At 36.5% G+C, this 15,447-nt stretch overlaps 1 protein-coding gene and 1 long non-coding RNA gene across 2 annotated transcripts in view; one reads left to right on the top strand and one right to left on the bottom strand.

The window, feature by feature from the left end:
* Positions 1–15,447, bottom strand: part of LOC138690952 (neuropeptides capa receptor-like) — an 889,384-nt gene that overhangs the window by 40,635 nt on the left and 833,302 nt on the right. The gene's annotated exons all lie outside the window — the stretch shown is intronic.
* On the top strand, positions 3,827–4,427 carry LOC138690954 (uncharacterized). Its single transcript, XR_011329720.1, has 2 exons — positions 3,827–4,032; positions 4,119–4,427. It is a non-coding gene; the product is annotated as an uncharacterized lncRNA (long non-coding RNA).

The raw sequence follows: 15,447 nt of genomic DNA, 5'->3' as shown, positions 1-15,447 counted from the left end.
AATTATTCTCAACAAAAATATCTTTCGTGGCATAAATGAAACAAACTTAGTGACGTCTGTCTTAGAACATTCAAACAATTAAGCGTTCAAAAAACAAAACAAAAAGCCACGATTCAGTATTTAGTCTATCTTCCCCGTATCTCTATCATATCTTGCAGTCGATTGTGCATGGAATCGACTAGTCTTTGCAAATGGCGACTATTCTTAGACACGACATTCCAGGATTCTGGACATACATACATACATACATACATACATACATACATACATACATACATACATACATAAGTGTTCTGCCCATGGGCAGGTCTTTCATTGCAAACCCAGCATTCTCCAATCTTTTCTATTTTCTGCCTTCCTCTTAGTCTCCGCATATGATCCGCATATCCTAATGTCGTCTATTATTCTTCTCAACCGGAGACCCAACCAATTCCTATTTCTCTTTCTAATCAGTTTCAGCATCATTCTTTCTTCACCCACTTTTTCCAACACAACTTCGTTTCTTATTGTGTCTGTCCAATTCACACGCTCCGTTCTTCTCCACATCCACATTTCAAATGCTTCTATTCATTTCTCTTCATTTCGTCGTAATGTCCATATTTCTTCCCCATACAATGCCACACTCCACACAAAGCACTTCACTAGTCTCTTCCTTAATTCTTTATCCAGAGGTCCGCAGAATATGTTCCTTTTTCTATTAGAAGCTTCCTTTGTTCTTGTTTGCAGTTTTTCTTGGGAAAGATAAATGCGGTAACTTCCCGTTTCTTTCCGCACACCACTGTCTCTTTCGAATATTATTAGATCCCAGGGGACGCAAGCGTTGAGATGAGGAGAGTGGATTTGACTAATTGGGCCCTCCGGACTTCATCGAAATTCACCGCAAGGGTTAAATATTAGTTCTATCAGGATGTTTGATCAGATACCGGGAAATCCCAATTATCTTCCCCCCCCCCCCCAATATCCTGGACTAGCTTCTACAAACCATCAGAAAATCTTGGGAGTGTGATTGGGCCAATTTTTCCGCAAACTTTTCCACACATGTGCCCTCGTAGCTCTCAGCGGAAAAACGTCGGAATTTAGATGTCAACGTCTCAGGTTCAATTCCTCGTCACTCCTTTTCATTTTATTGTGGTTCAAGATGGTATAACGTAATAATATAAAAAGAAAAACTAACACCAGTATTATGCAACTGTTGTTCCAATCCTAATATTAAATTTATGTTATTTATATCGCTAAAGAACGATAACTCAATATAAATTATTACTTGAATATTATTTATACAGTATCACTAAAGAACTATAACAGAATATAAATGATAAATATCTATTTCACAAAGAAAAATGGTTATTTGTGTCATAAATTTTACTTACATAAAATACAGATTATTTATGTCGCGAAAGAACAATAAATAACTTGAATATTATTTATAACGCTAGAGAACGAAAACAGAATACAAATGATAACATGAATATTATTTATATCACTAAAGAACGATAAAAGAATATAAAGAACGTGAATATTATCCATATCGTTAAAGAACGATAACAGAATACAAATGATGACTTGAATATTATTTATATCTCTAAAGAACGATAACAGAATACAAAAAATTATAACTTGAATATTATTTATATCGCTAAAAGAACGATAACAAAATATACATAACTTGATATCTATAAAGAACGATAACAGAATATAAATGATAATTTGAATATTATATCGCTAAAGAAAGATTAAAAAATGAAATGAAAACTTGAAGTAGGCCCGAATCTACAACCTCCGCATCCTTAAGTAAGCACTCTACCGTTGGTCTACGAGACGCAGATATGGAATAATGCCATAGTTCCGGAACTTCTTCTACAAGCACATGCATCTGTAACATCGCTGTGACCCGAAGTGGACTTAGAAAATATTCGCTGTTCACGAGCGCGGCCACTTTTTTTTTTTTTTTTGACAACTGTACATTTTTTAAGGACTCGAGTTCTCATCTTCAGCGGTATAAACGGCACTTTCTTTCTTATCCATTTTCAAAAATATTATTTTATCAATTTATCTCTTAAGTTACTCATCGTCCCTTACGACAAAATTCCACATTTTTAGTTAATATTTTTCAAATTTGGTTATATGCTTCTTGGGATTAAAGTATGCCATTTATACAATTGAAACGTGAACATCAAATCTTGTGACAAATTATATCTTAAAAAAAAAAAAATAAAAAAAAAAATGCACAGACCTAACTACACATTGTAAATTAATGTAGAGAGACATTTCTTCGGCCAAAATTATCCCCGCTACATATGGAAAATATTACGTACTAAAATTATTTATCTATCTTTGACAGTATATAAGATTTTACAGTCCACCGGTTTGGAGTAACGGTTAGCATGTCTGACCGTGAAACGAGCGGGCTCAGGTTCAAATCTTGATTGAAAGAAATTACCTGGTTGAGGCTTTTTCCGAGGTTTTCGTTCAATCCATTAAGAAGAAATGCTAGGCAACTTTCGGCGCTGTACCCTGGACCCATTTCGCTGGCATTATCACCTTCATCTCTCATACGCTAGATAACTATAGCAGTTGGTAAAGCGTCGTAAAATAAGTCAATTAAAAAGGATGTTATATTATATGAGTAGTTTAGAAAAATTATAATTTTATACCTAATTTTGTGATAAATTGCTTATAATTTTATTAATATAAATTAGGCCTATGCATAATAATTATTTTAGTCTACAACAAAGTCACATGATTAAGCTTTAATTTGGCACCTGAATGAAGACTTCTGCACAAATGGAAATATGATATGATAATAATTATGGTATGATGTATCCTATTTCGTTACAGCATTACATGTGATGGTGGACCTCGTATTTTCACGTATACAGTACAACCATTAACAACCATCACAAATAACACTTCTTTGCACTGTTCCCACTAGCTATCTCCCCTCTCCCTACTCAGTCCATCATCTATTTGATAATTTTTGCTATTCATTATTTATTCAGTAGTTTTACTATTTATACCAGTTCACTTTTATAGCCGATTCGTTAATCAGTTTTTTTATTTGCTATAACAACTTATTTACACCACTCAATAATTCCTCTATTCACACCTTCGTTACTCTGATGCCTTGATATTAACCTTACATAGTACCACTAGACACTTCCTACTACACTTTTATTGATTTTGTACTAGTTCACTAAAATTGGTCACTCATTACTCTAAAATTACTATTCATTAAATAGTCATTTTTTCCCTAATAAAACAATCTTTATCAGCACTCATCTCTATCTCTTTCACTGACCACTCCTCCCCTTCTCGTGTATCTTGAAGTATTCTTTCCAGGAGGATTAACCACACTCATACAAAAATGTCGTGGAAACATTCAGACAGTTTTTCTTTTATATCACAAAACTCTACTGAAGTGACTGAGATCCTTTCTGCAATCATAGATTCAATTATGCATGCTTATTAATATAAGTATTTTGTTTCAATCAAAACCAGGCAGTCCGGATTATTTGTTGGTGCAATTCAGTAATAAAACGCAGGGCAAGGCCAGTGATAGGGCTGCTACTTTAAACGATAACACAGATCAATATCAGAACAGATATTATAATCGTGCCCTCCTAATTCCACACTATAGTATTCCCAAGAAGATGTTAAAATATAACCGCAAGGGAGAGAGAGAGAGAGAGAGAGAGAGAGAGAGAGAGAGAGAGAGAGAGAGAGAGGAAGACCAACGAAGAGATGGTCAGAGCAGCAACCAACGCGGAAGGATATTGCGTAGTGATCACTACGCAATATCCTTCCGCGTTGGTTGCTCACACGAATACATACTTCCCCCGCGTCATACTAGCTACAGTTCCAACAGCAGCAGGTCGTCTCACGTCTACGTAAGTACGTCCATAATTTGTGTCTTCCAATTAGTTTCTCAAATTCTTCAAAATTTTGATTTATTTATTATTATTTTATTACAGATAACTGCTTCAAACATAGGATGTTTTATAGTGATCTATACAGTTGCCACGTTCAAACGACGTGAGTACTTTCAATTATCCAATCCGATTACACTTTCACATTTGATAATTTCCTATTTCTATTTCGTATTTATTTATATATTTCAGACATAATTCATCACTCATTGGACTCTACTGAACAAGAGTTTCACAGAATATTATGAAGTTTAATTACAACACTACGTGGTTTTTAACATTATTTAAATTTATGACTTGTAATATTACATTTTAATTATGGAGATGTTTTGTACACCATTAATCTTAAACAGTTTATCTACCACCAATGTAATAGCTACATAGTTTGATATTGAGATATTGTATAATTGTGCCTGAAGATGCCTGAATGGGCGAAAACGTTTGCAATTTGTAGCTCATGTATATAAACTTAATGACCATATAATATAAGTCATTATTTTACTATGATTTGTCATTTGACTGAGTAACAAATATTATATTGTGTTTATCTATATTAATTGACAATCTGAATATTTCCAACGTGCTTTCTAAGTTTTACAGATACGGTTAAATATAACAATATTATCGAAATTAAAATATATTAAAAATCGTATAATTTTTAAAAGCAAATCCACAAAGAATTGTTACAGCAGCAAGTCAATAAATGAGCTCATTTTCAAAACGTCTCTTGTCCACCTGATAACGAAAATGAACTTCCTGAGTTCATGCATTCTTCAACTATAACTCTACATACAGCTGTCATTATTTGGCTTCAGAACGCCCCTTTTTTTTAGTAGGTTACTTTAAAACGCTTTATCAACATCTTAGGTTATTTAGCGTCTGAATGAGATGAAGGTGATAATACCGGTGAAATGAGTCCGGGGTCCAGCACCGAAAGTTACCCAGTATTTGCTCATATTGGGTTGAGGAAAAACCCCGGAAAAAACCTCAACCAGGTAACTTGGAAATCGAACCCGGGCCACCTGGTTTCGCAGCTAGACGCGCTAACCGTTACTCTACAGGTGTGGACCAGAACGTCTTCTAAACCACTAAAAATCTTGCGTTAAAAGTGACTATTGGAATCAAGCTGACTCTTGTCCATAGTAAAACTGCGACATAATATTAATTCCAGCTTTGGAATCAAAGAGTCTAAATGCTCCCATTTCATTCTAAATGTATCCACCCTCTTTGGTTTAAAAAATTTTAGACCTAAAAACGTTTTTTGTGATTTCTCACAAAGCTATGGGAATGGACAAGGATGGTTTTGAAAATAAACTTCTCAAATAATCACAGCTATATTAAGCGAGATATTTGAAGTGTAATATATTAGTCTAGAGCAAATTTATTTCAATGCAATGGAGATAAGATGTTGAATTTATGCCACAAATAAAAACTCTCGTCTGGTTCTCAATAAGAAATGCATGCGCCCTGGACCAAATAGTCGAAATCGTTTGTTCATTAAATTAGTATTATCAAGTTCATGAAAAGTGGCCGCTTTGGAAACCGATGAGAAACAGTAGTTGATTGTTATTTTAATTTCTGCAGAGAGATATGTTATTTAATTGTAAATAATAAATATAATTCACTTATTTGTGTAAATCCTATAATACTCTTATTTGTGAATTATACGTTCACGGTGAAATGCTGTTTCAGGCCTTTTTCGCTACACATGGTCATCAGTCTGTTTCATTCTCAAATTTAACACAATCTTTTTTTTCTCGCATGGCTGTCCTGTCTTGAATATCTAATAGGCAATATCCTTGGATATGTGGCCACCAAGGCGAATGCTACAAATTGTTACTAAACTTGTTATGTTATTAGAAACGTATCAGCATTAACAGCTATACTTTGAATGTAAATGTATAGGCCTAAATTATAACGTACATCAAATTAATTTAAAAGAACAGAATTACCAATTTACAAGAGCATCAATTACCAAATTGATTACAATACTACTATTGTGACCATTACCCTTAAGCAACGTTCCGGTTTCTCCATAAAATAAACTTGAGGTTTGAAAGGAACAAGATTCATTATGATATGCTTTGCACTCTAGAAACAGGGAGATATACAGTTTAAACAAGAAATGTTTTTTAAATATAAAATTTAAATGCACTATCAAAATAATGTAAAATAGGAACCAAATAATAATTTACAAAGAATATAAATTCTGTACAGTGTCATAATTATCATGAAATTTTTAGTTATACATTATATTTATGCCCCGCGCCGTGGCGTCGCGGTCTAAGGCATCCCGCCTAGGACTCGCGTTACGGAATGCGCGCTGGTTCGAGTCCTCATGGGGGAAGAAATTTTCTCATGAAATTTCGGCCAGTGTATGGGACCGGTGCCCACCCAGCATCGTGATGAACTTGGGGAGCTACGATAGTTAGCGAAATCCGGTTGCGAATACCAGCCATAACGGCTGGGGGGATCATCGTGCTAACCACACGATACCTCCATTCTGGCTGGATGATCGTCCACCTCTGCTTCGGGATGTGGGCGTGAGGCCAGCAGCCGGCTGGTCGGTCTAGGCCCTTCACGGGCTGTAGCGCCACGGATTATTACTATTATTATTATTATTATTATTACATTATATTTATAGTCCTACCATATATTTTAATACAGGTACCGTACATATTAAATATGCAGTTATTAAGTTTGTTATCAAATAAATTTATGATAGCGAGATGTGTCCAGGTTTGGCCATAAAATAATCTGACATTCGTTCCATAATTGGAAAACTTTGAAAAAAAAATTAATCACCCCAAACAGAATTCGAATCCATGATCGAGCACAGACTCGGCACGAATCACTCTCGGTGAGGTAGCCTGTGACCTACTGGTTTAGTCTCTATTTATAATACTAACAGGAATGACATAGCGAATTACTTTGTGATAAATTTCAGAAAATTTATCCGTGATTCCGGTGGGAATTGTGAAGATAGTAAACCTACGTATTAGTATTTGTATTGCGTTATATTTTGTTTACAGATCCGCAACTTACAACACAATTAGCTAATAAAACATGCCAAATCCTTGTTCATGCATTAAGCATTCGTTTCTTCTATGTTGATAAGCTGCATTTCTCACATTCTGTTCGTAAACAAGACTGACCTTATACCTAAATGTGGAGAACTAGTCCAAATAAGGTACTAGCCACCTTACTTTCTATGGTCAATCGACTTTTTCACATTATAATATAATTCTCTTAGAAGTAAGGGATAGACAAGATCTTACACATTTAATTTGAGGGCGGGCGCGCTACTAACTGAACAATGTTGGTGGCTTTTTATATTGTATTTTATATATTACATCATACCTTCCCTCTTATCCTTGTCTTGTTTCTAATTCATTTTGTATGCACTGTAATATGTGTCGGTATTTTATTTGTATTCAATTAGTACGTATATTACGAACAAAGTTGGGAAGTGCTTTTAGAAAATCGAGGAAGAGTTTGAGAAACGAGAAGAGCAAGTTTTTCAAATCCCGAGATTTTGTAATGCACTTCAGAAGCGTATATAGTACAGTATTTTTTGCACAATAGTATATTTTGAAAATAATATTTTAAAAAATCTTAATATACAATACGTAGGCCCTACATTAACCAATGAACAGCTGACTGAAGGTTAGCAGGCTGGCCAACGTTTATTTTTTTTGTTAAGTGAAGTTTGAATTATTTAAATAAAATTGAGTACATTTCAAATGCAGTGATTTATTTCGTATAATGTACATTAATAATTAACATTATCTTCTGCGTATGAATTTTGCATGCATTGTAGGACTGTAGCATACATAGAAGGCTGTGGTTTTCATTACAACTCTAGAGCAGTTGTTTGTAATATTTCAATATACTTATATAGGTTGGCAACTCTGAATTCAGTAAAATCAACTTTCAATCGTGGCGTCCGTTTGCTGGACGACGAGAAAACACACTGTCGTTCAAAAAAGTATAATAACTGAACTGCACTCAGCACGAGCTTTTGCTCCTTCGGGTATAATTTATTGTATTGTATTTATTTATACTGGTCCTCATACATAATTACATATGTCATCTGCATAATCAGAATGATGTAAATTATTATTATTATTATTATTATTATTATTATTATTATTATTACTATTACTACTACTACTACTACTACTACTACTACTACTACTACTACTACTACTATTATTATTATACATCTTGTTTACACAACTTTTAACACTATATCACTTCGGAAAACGTATTATATGTCTTTCTCTTGTTAAATTTTACATTGCCTCGTTACATGTTTCAGCCTGTTATCGGCCATCTTCAGAACTGATTGTTGCTGGTCTTGGCGCCTTTTGTTTGTTTTTCCTGTGGGGGTGTGTTTGTGTAGTATAATGTGGAGTCAAAGAGTGTGTGTGTTCTGAAATTGAGTTGTGTGTTGGGAATTTCATTTGGATGTGTTTCTTGTGTCTATATATTTCGTATTGTTCTAGTGTGTTTAGCTTTTGGCTTTTTGGTTGAATGTGTAGAATTTCCTTGTCTGCTTATGCAGAACACATCACAAATGCTAACCACACCTACTGAGACATTAACACAATTACAATGATCTACCACTTTATATTCAGCTCCCCTGCCCGTTGCGAAAGAGAGAACTTTTGGACATGACAAATTATTACCTGATGGACCCTAAACATCCCAAATTTTATGAAAATATACCAAGTCATTAGACAAATCTGATGTGTTTTTTTCAGTTTCTTCTTAAATTAAGTTAATAATTTTGTCTTTAATTACATGTATTCATATTATTCTGAACTAAATGTTTAAAAAGTGAAATATCAGTTTTTGTTCAATACCGTAAACTTTACGAAAAGAAGTCAATTTTATTCTTTATAATTTCCATGGAAAACTTTGCATGTGCAAATCCGTATCAGCTAGGCAGCTTCTCCGGAACACCCATTCAATATACTCTCCTGCAAACTTGACTTTTCTAACATGCAACGTTGTTCCAGAGACCCAATCAGTTACGTTTTAGAAGAAGAAATACACAGTTCTGAGAACTAAGTAGGTAAGGATGCCTAATTCCGTGACATATTTAATAAAGTCTATATTTATGCCAAATTTGTAATAAAAATTTCAAATAACACCTAAATGACGTTATTTGAACCTTCAGCTACAGTTTTTACAACATTCAGTGTCAACAGTTTCACAAGTTTGATATATAATATATGATTCTTCATTGTTATACAGTGGCTCCTAAATCCGCGACAGGGATCCAAATTCCGTGTGAGTGGTTTCCTAATTCCGTGATACTAAAATAATCTCATTAACTGCTCACAAAACAAACGTGTATTTGGAAAAACACTTTAAAGTCATGGTATATTGTTTTAATATGGATTAAGCAAGAAATTACAATATAGAGAAAGGGCCTAAGTGACAAATTTCATGGAAAATAATTGTGTAACTACAGGAATACATATTACATATTAATATATTATAAACAAAAAAACTGAAAGTTAAATTCAATACAAAATTAAATTTGAATAAATTGAATTAAAACACAATTATTTCTCATTATTTATATTCCTAACAACAGCAGTAATTAAGTTAAATATATGCCCTATTATTTTATTATAATTATAATTGATGTTTTCTATAACTTATTTCTATTATTATTTCCGCAAACTATTTTCTTTCATAGACATTAATTTTCACACTGATCGAAGGAGAAATATGAAAATAAATCCGAAAATGGGAAAGCTCCTGTAGCATTGTTATTGTCTCACAATGTTTAAATAGTCATACACATTGATTCAGCTGACTATAATATACAGTAATATATCATTTTTTTATAATTCTATATTAATTCTTACCTCAAATATAAATTTTTTCTTCAGGAGCAGTCACAAGAGAGAAAAAAAGACTTACTGGGCAACCATCTTTTACTGAACAGAAGTTTCTACAATCGACTGCTTCTGTTCAAAAGGCGGGTACTCAATAGAATTGAAAAGAAGACATCTCCTGGCATCTGTTAGGTATTTCAGAAACTTAAAAGTCAGACACCACAACTCCATGGCAGTCAACTGAAATTTTATCACGGGATTAGGGGTATCACGGAATTAGGCACCTTTACCCTATAGGCTACTGTTCTTCATGTTTATTTAGAAGGGTGTGTGTTTGGTTCTCGAATGCCACATACAGAGCAAACGATAATGGTTGTTATTCGACTACAATAAAATTACTAGCTACTCAAATTATCTCTATTAAGCGAGTTATCATTCAGTCATTTCAGTAGCGTTACATATAATATAATTATACTGAGTGTTCAGCTCGACCCTCAGTTGGGAACAATCGCATTGGACATGCTTACCTACATGGAGAGTGTAGACTACTCCATTTTCCATCAAGCGTATATTTACTCATGTGACTTTCATTAATGATAGGATGCACATAATTATATTTTTATTCATAATGCATAGTAATCTGTGTTATAGAAGTTGTTCAAAGACTTATCCGTCTGCATTCATACATTCTCTATATATTTTGGTAAAATTGTTATTCATACCCTAAAAAGTAGAGTATACACGAATTACCCCCACAAAATAGACGAAGATAGAGACAATAATATGAAAAGAGAAATTGTAAGCATTACAACTTTGGCATGTAAATAATAATTTAATCAAAAGATGTCGGGAATGTCTGAATCTAGACCAGTGATGTCAAAACAAGCGCATTTTTCCGACCTTGAAGTCGTGCGCGGGCATCAAGCGCTAAGTATGGAAAGAGGAAGGGTTGTGTATATGAATAATCAGCCTGGTAGTGCACAATTTTATGTCGTTATTTTTATATAGCTTCTTTCTGTTTGATATTATCTATATTGTCTGTAAAACAAAAGTACTAATACCAGTTTCTTAATATTTCAGTTGTGTTTTAAATGTTAATAAAGAGTTAAGAAGGAATATTCACATAAATTCCGTAGCAGTACAACTATACTCTGCTAATTCGATGAAACACATCATTCATAAAGAAAGTGATATCCCAAAAAAAAAAAAAAAAAAAAAAAAAAAAAGATTGAGTGTGACATGATAAGTTGGAATTGATATTGATGATACCTTTAGCCCTATAAAAGTAATGAATAAACTAATCAAAACAATATTACAGTACGGAGTAAAGTTACCTAGGTGCTGTACACGTTTTAAGTGTAACTGATATTCCATAACAAAACTCTTATCACATTATGCTTTTAAAGTGATATTTCTGAGCAACTTCCTATCATCAGAATATTAAATTATTTTCTCGAAATCTGCTGAAGCTACAGAGCTGACATTTTTACAACACATGGACACGTATCTTTTGCTTATGATGTAACAGTAGTGGCTTTGTTAATTCATTTTCTTACAAACAATTTCCATGCGAATATTTTCAAAATTTTCAATACACTACTTTCAGTAATACGTATATACGGTATAATAGATTTACGAAGACATTCTGCAAGGTTACTAAATAAATAGGCCTATAACTGAAAATTTCGCTTTTATATAAAAAAATTTGAGAAAATATTTCTTTTGAACAATAAAATCAAACTTGTAAAAAATGAACATTAAAATTAAAACTTATATTCTTATAATGCACTTATACTAATCAGGCAAATCTAAAAATTAACATGGATACAGTTTTAATAAGTTCTCTTCCCTTTATCTATTGAATCAGTGCTGGCCATCCCTGTATATAGCTCGACCAAGCGGTATGTACTACCTCTTTCGTCTGTCTCTTTCCTTTCGGCTGTAAAGCGCTCAGGCTCTCCTGAGCTGTAAAGCGCGCGCTTGCTCGTATGGGCATCAATTAACATGACTAATCTAGACGGACACCACCTTAAACAACTCTTATAAAATGCTTAATTAAGACATCAGATGAATAGTTTATTTCTAAAACCCCACGAGTGACATAAACAAAACTTTTGGGAAACCAATAAAAACTGTTAGTTTCATTACTTTTATTTTTATTGTCAAAATGTATTTAACAAGTGATATTAATTGCTAAATATGACGTTTATTCACCATTAGTTGTGTTTTATAACATATATAAAGTTCCCAAAGAAAGTAAATTAATTAGGATGTTATGGGGTTTCTCCAACAAACAAACTGAAACTGAGCAAAACATTGCCTTTTTCCAAGTATCAGAGTGAATGACAGTAAGTATGAACAAACGTTATAATCTATGTAAAAACTACAGTATAAAATCACAAAAAATTAAATTTTTTCTGTTGCAACAGACATTTTTCTCATCAGGACTTATTATTTTTCTAATCTTCGCTTCCACTGTCATTACTACCGGTATCTTTGTTGGTGGTAGGCCATGTGTACAGTTCTGTGTAGAATCCTTTCACTTCATCCGGTATGTACTGCAAAATCTTCTTAAGATTCTACATTTTTTAACATTGATTGGTAGCCTCGAGATGTAATAAGCTAGGTCTGTTGGCAGTTCAAACGGTACATTTTCAGCAGAAACACTTTCCTAAGGAATTCGAATGGTGAATACTTCTGCCTGTTCAATTCTGTCAATAAACTCTTTACAAAGAGCTTTACCTTTTTGTTCATTGCAGTGACAAAACCTCATTCACCGTAGAAATTTTAAAATGCACCTTTTTATCCTTTCGTACACCACGGCCATAAGATAAATCAGATATGCTAGATAGCTTATAAAATTTTCGCCACCAAGCTTTGAAATTACCCAGATCATTAGCTGTGACTCGTTTTACCTTGAACTTAGACGAGTTCTCAATAATCGTCATTAGCAACATTTTCATCACTTGAACTAACCATCTTGTAACAAAATACTCAAAACAGATAATATTAATAAGGGCAACTCTTAATCAACAATAGGCAGAACAAAACACTAATCTGGCTGTGACTGAAATCAGCTGTTGGGTGCGACAGTGTTGCTGTCAGCTAGTGTGGCAGACTAGTTTATTTGAAAAACACCATATGCGACGTTAGTTGTGGGGTTTTTACAATAAATGCATATTTCTTGTCCAATTTATTTTACATGTTACAGTCATGCTAGATGTAAAGTTTTTATATCAAAAGATGCGCATTCATGCTGGCAAACAAAATCCAGAAAAAGAACGCATTTTGTAAAAAAAATGCATATTGTGGTGTTTTTACGTTAAACAGATATTGTGTGTGCTGAAAAAACTGAAATGTTTTTCCACTGTTAGATTAGCTCTCTTGTGTATGGCTGCACGGTTAACGTATTCCGCGAATCCTTGCGAGCGTCTCAGTAGAGACACACTAAGGCTTGTGAGGAGGGTGGGGGTCTTCACTCGCCCTGCATGCTTCCCCTCTTGTGCCCATGGTTATGATGTAGGAAGGGCTGGGGACTCCGGATCCCTGGGGCTTATCAGGCTACTCGTATGAGGACCGGGACCTGTCTCTATTGGAGACTGAGACAGGATGGTCCACCTGACAACGTCGGAAAATCAGGATGGGATGGAGACTCCGGATCCCTGGGGCTTATCAGGCTACTCGTATGAGGACCGGGACCTGTCTCTATTAGACACTGAGACAGGATGGTCCACCTGACAACGTCGGAAAATCAGGAAGGGATGGGGACTCCGGATCCCTGGGGCTTATCAGGCTACTCGTATGAGGACTGGGACCTGGCTCTATTAGAGACTGAGACAGGATGGTCCACCTGACAACGTCGGAAAATCAGGATGGGATGGAGACTCCGGATCCCTGGGGCTTATCAGGCTACTCGTATGAGGACCGGGACCTGTCTCTATTAGAGACTGAGACAGGATGGTCCACCTGACAACGTCGGAAAATCAGGAAGGGATGGGGACTCCGGATCCCTGGGGCTTATCAGGCTACTCGTATGAGGACTGGGACCTGGCTCTATTAGAGACTGAGACAGGATGGTCCACCTGACAACGTCGGAAAATCAGGATGGGATGGAGACTCCGGATCCCTGGGGCTTATCAGGCTACTCGTATGAGGACCGGGACCTGTCTCTATTAGAGACTGAGACAGGATGGTCCACCTGACAACGTCGGAAAATCAGGAAGGAATGGGGACTCCGGATCCCTGGGGCTTATCAGGCTACTCGTATGAGGACCGGGACCTGTCTCTATTGGAGACTGAGACAGGATGGTCCACCTGACAACGTCGGAAAATCAGGAAGAGATGGAGACTCCGGATCCCTGGGGCTTATCAGGCTACTCGTATGAGGACCGGGACCTGTCTCTATTAGACACTGAGACAGGATGGTCCACCTGACAACGTCGGAAAATCAGGAAGGGATGGGGACTCCGGATCCCTGGGGCTTATCAGGCTACTCGTATGAGGACCGGGACCTGTCTCTATTGGAGACTGAGACAGGATGGTCCACCTGACAACGTCGGAAAATCAGGAAGAGATGGAGACTCCGGATCCCTGGGGCTTATCAGGCTACTCGTATGAGGACCGGGACCTGTCTCTATTAGAGACTGAGACAGGATGGTCCACCTGACAACGTCGGAAAATCAGGAAGGGATGGGGACTCCGGATCCCTGGGGTTTATCAGGCTACTCGTATGCGGACCGGGACCTGTCTCTATTGGAGACTGAGACAGGATGGTCCACCTGACAACGTCGGAAAATCAGGAAGGGATAGGGACTCCGGGCCCCTGGGGCTTATCAGGCTACTCGTATGAGGACCGGGACCTGTCTCTATTGGAGACTAAGACAGGATGGTCCACCTGACAACGTCGGAAAATCAGGAAGGGATGGAGACTCCGGATCCCTGGGGCTTATCAGGCTACTCGTATGAGGACCGGGACCTGTCTCTATTGGAGACTAAGACAGGATGGTCCACCTGGCAACGTCGGAAAATCAGGAAGGGATGGGGACTCCGGATCCCTGGGGCTTATCAGGCTACTCGTTTGCGGACCAGGACCTGGCTCTATCAAAGGCTGAGGTAGGATGGTCCACCTGACAACGTCGGAAAATCAGGAAGGGATGGGGACTCCGGATCCCTGGGGCTTATCAGGCTACTCGTATGCGGACCAGGACCTGTCTCTATTGGAGACTAAGACAGGATGGTCCACCTGACAACGTCGGAAAATCAGGAAGGGATGGAGACTCCGGGCCCCTGGGGCTTATCAGGCTACTCGTATGAGGACCGGGACCTGTCTCTATTGGAGACTAAGACAGGATGGTCCACCTGACAACGTCGGAAAATTAGAAAGGGCTGGGGACTCCGGATCCTTGGGACTTATCAGGTTACTCCTCCGCGAAACGGGACCTGGTCTATCACGAGCTGAGGCAAGATAGTCTACCTACCAGCGTCGGATTCATGAATGCCTTCCAGGTCACCGGTCGGACTTGGACAATCACCCCATGTATAGGACGTATAATAAGCTAAAACGTACTTAAGTGTACGGATCCGTTCCGGTTCCAGCCCTCGCAAAACCAAGCCAGCGAGCAAAATCTGATTCAGGTTCTGGCTGATAAACATGGTTGTTTCCGATC

Source organism: Periplaneta americana, chromosome 16, assembly GCF_040183065.1.
Source record: "Periplaneta americana isolate PAMFEO1 chromosome 16, P.americana_PAMFEO1_priV1, whole genome shotgun sequence".
In the NCBI taxonomy this organism is placed as follows: Eukaryota; Metazoa; Arthropoda; class Insecta; order Blattodea; family Blattidae; genus Periplaneta; species Periplaneta americana.
The sequence above is the reverse complement of the archived record's forward strand: the minus strand, read 5'-3'. Positions and strand labels throughout refer to the sequence as shown.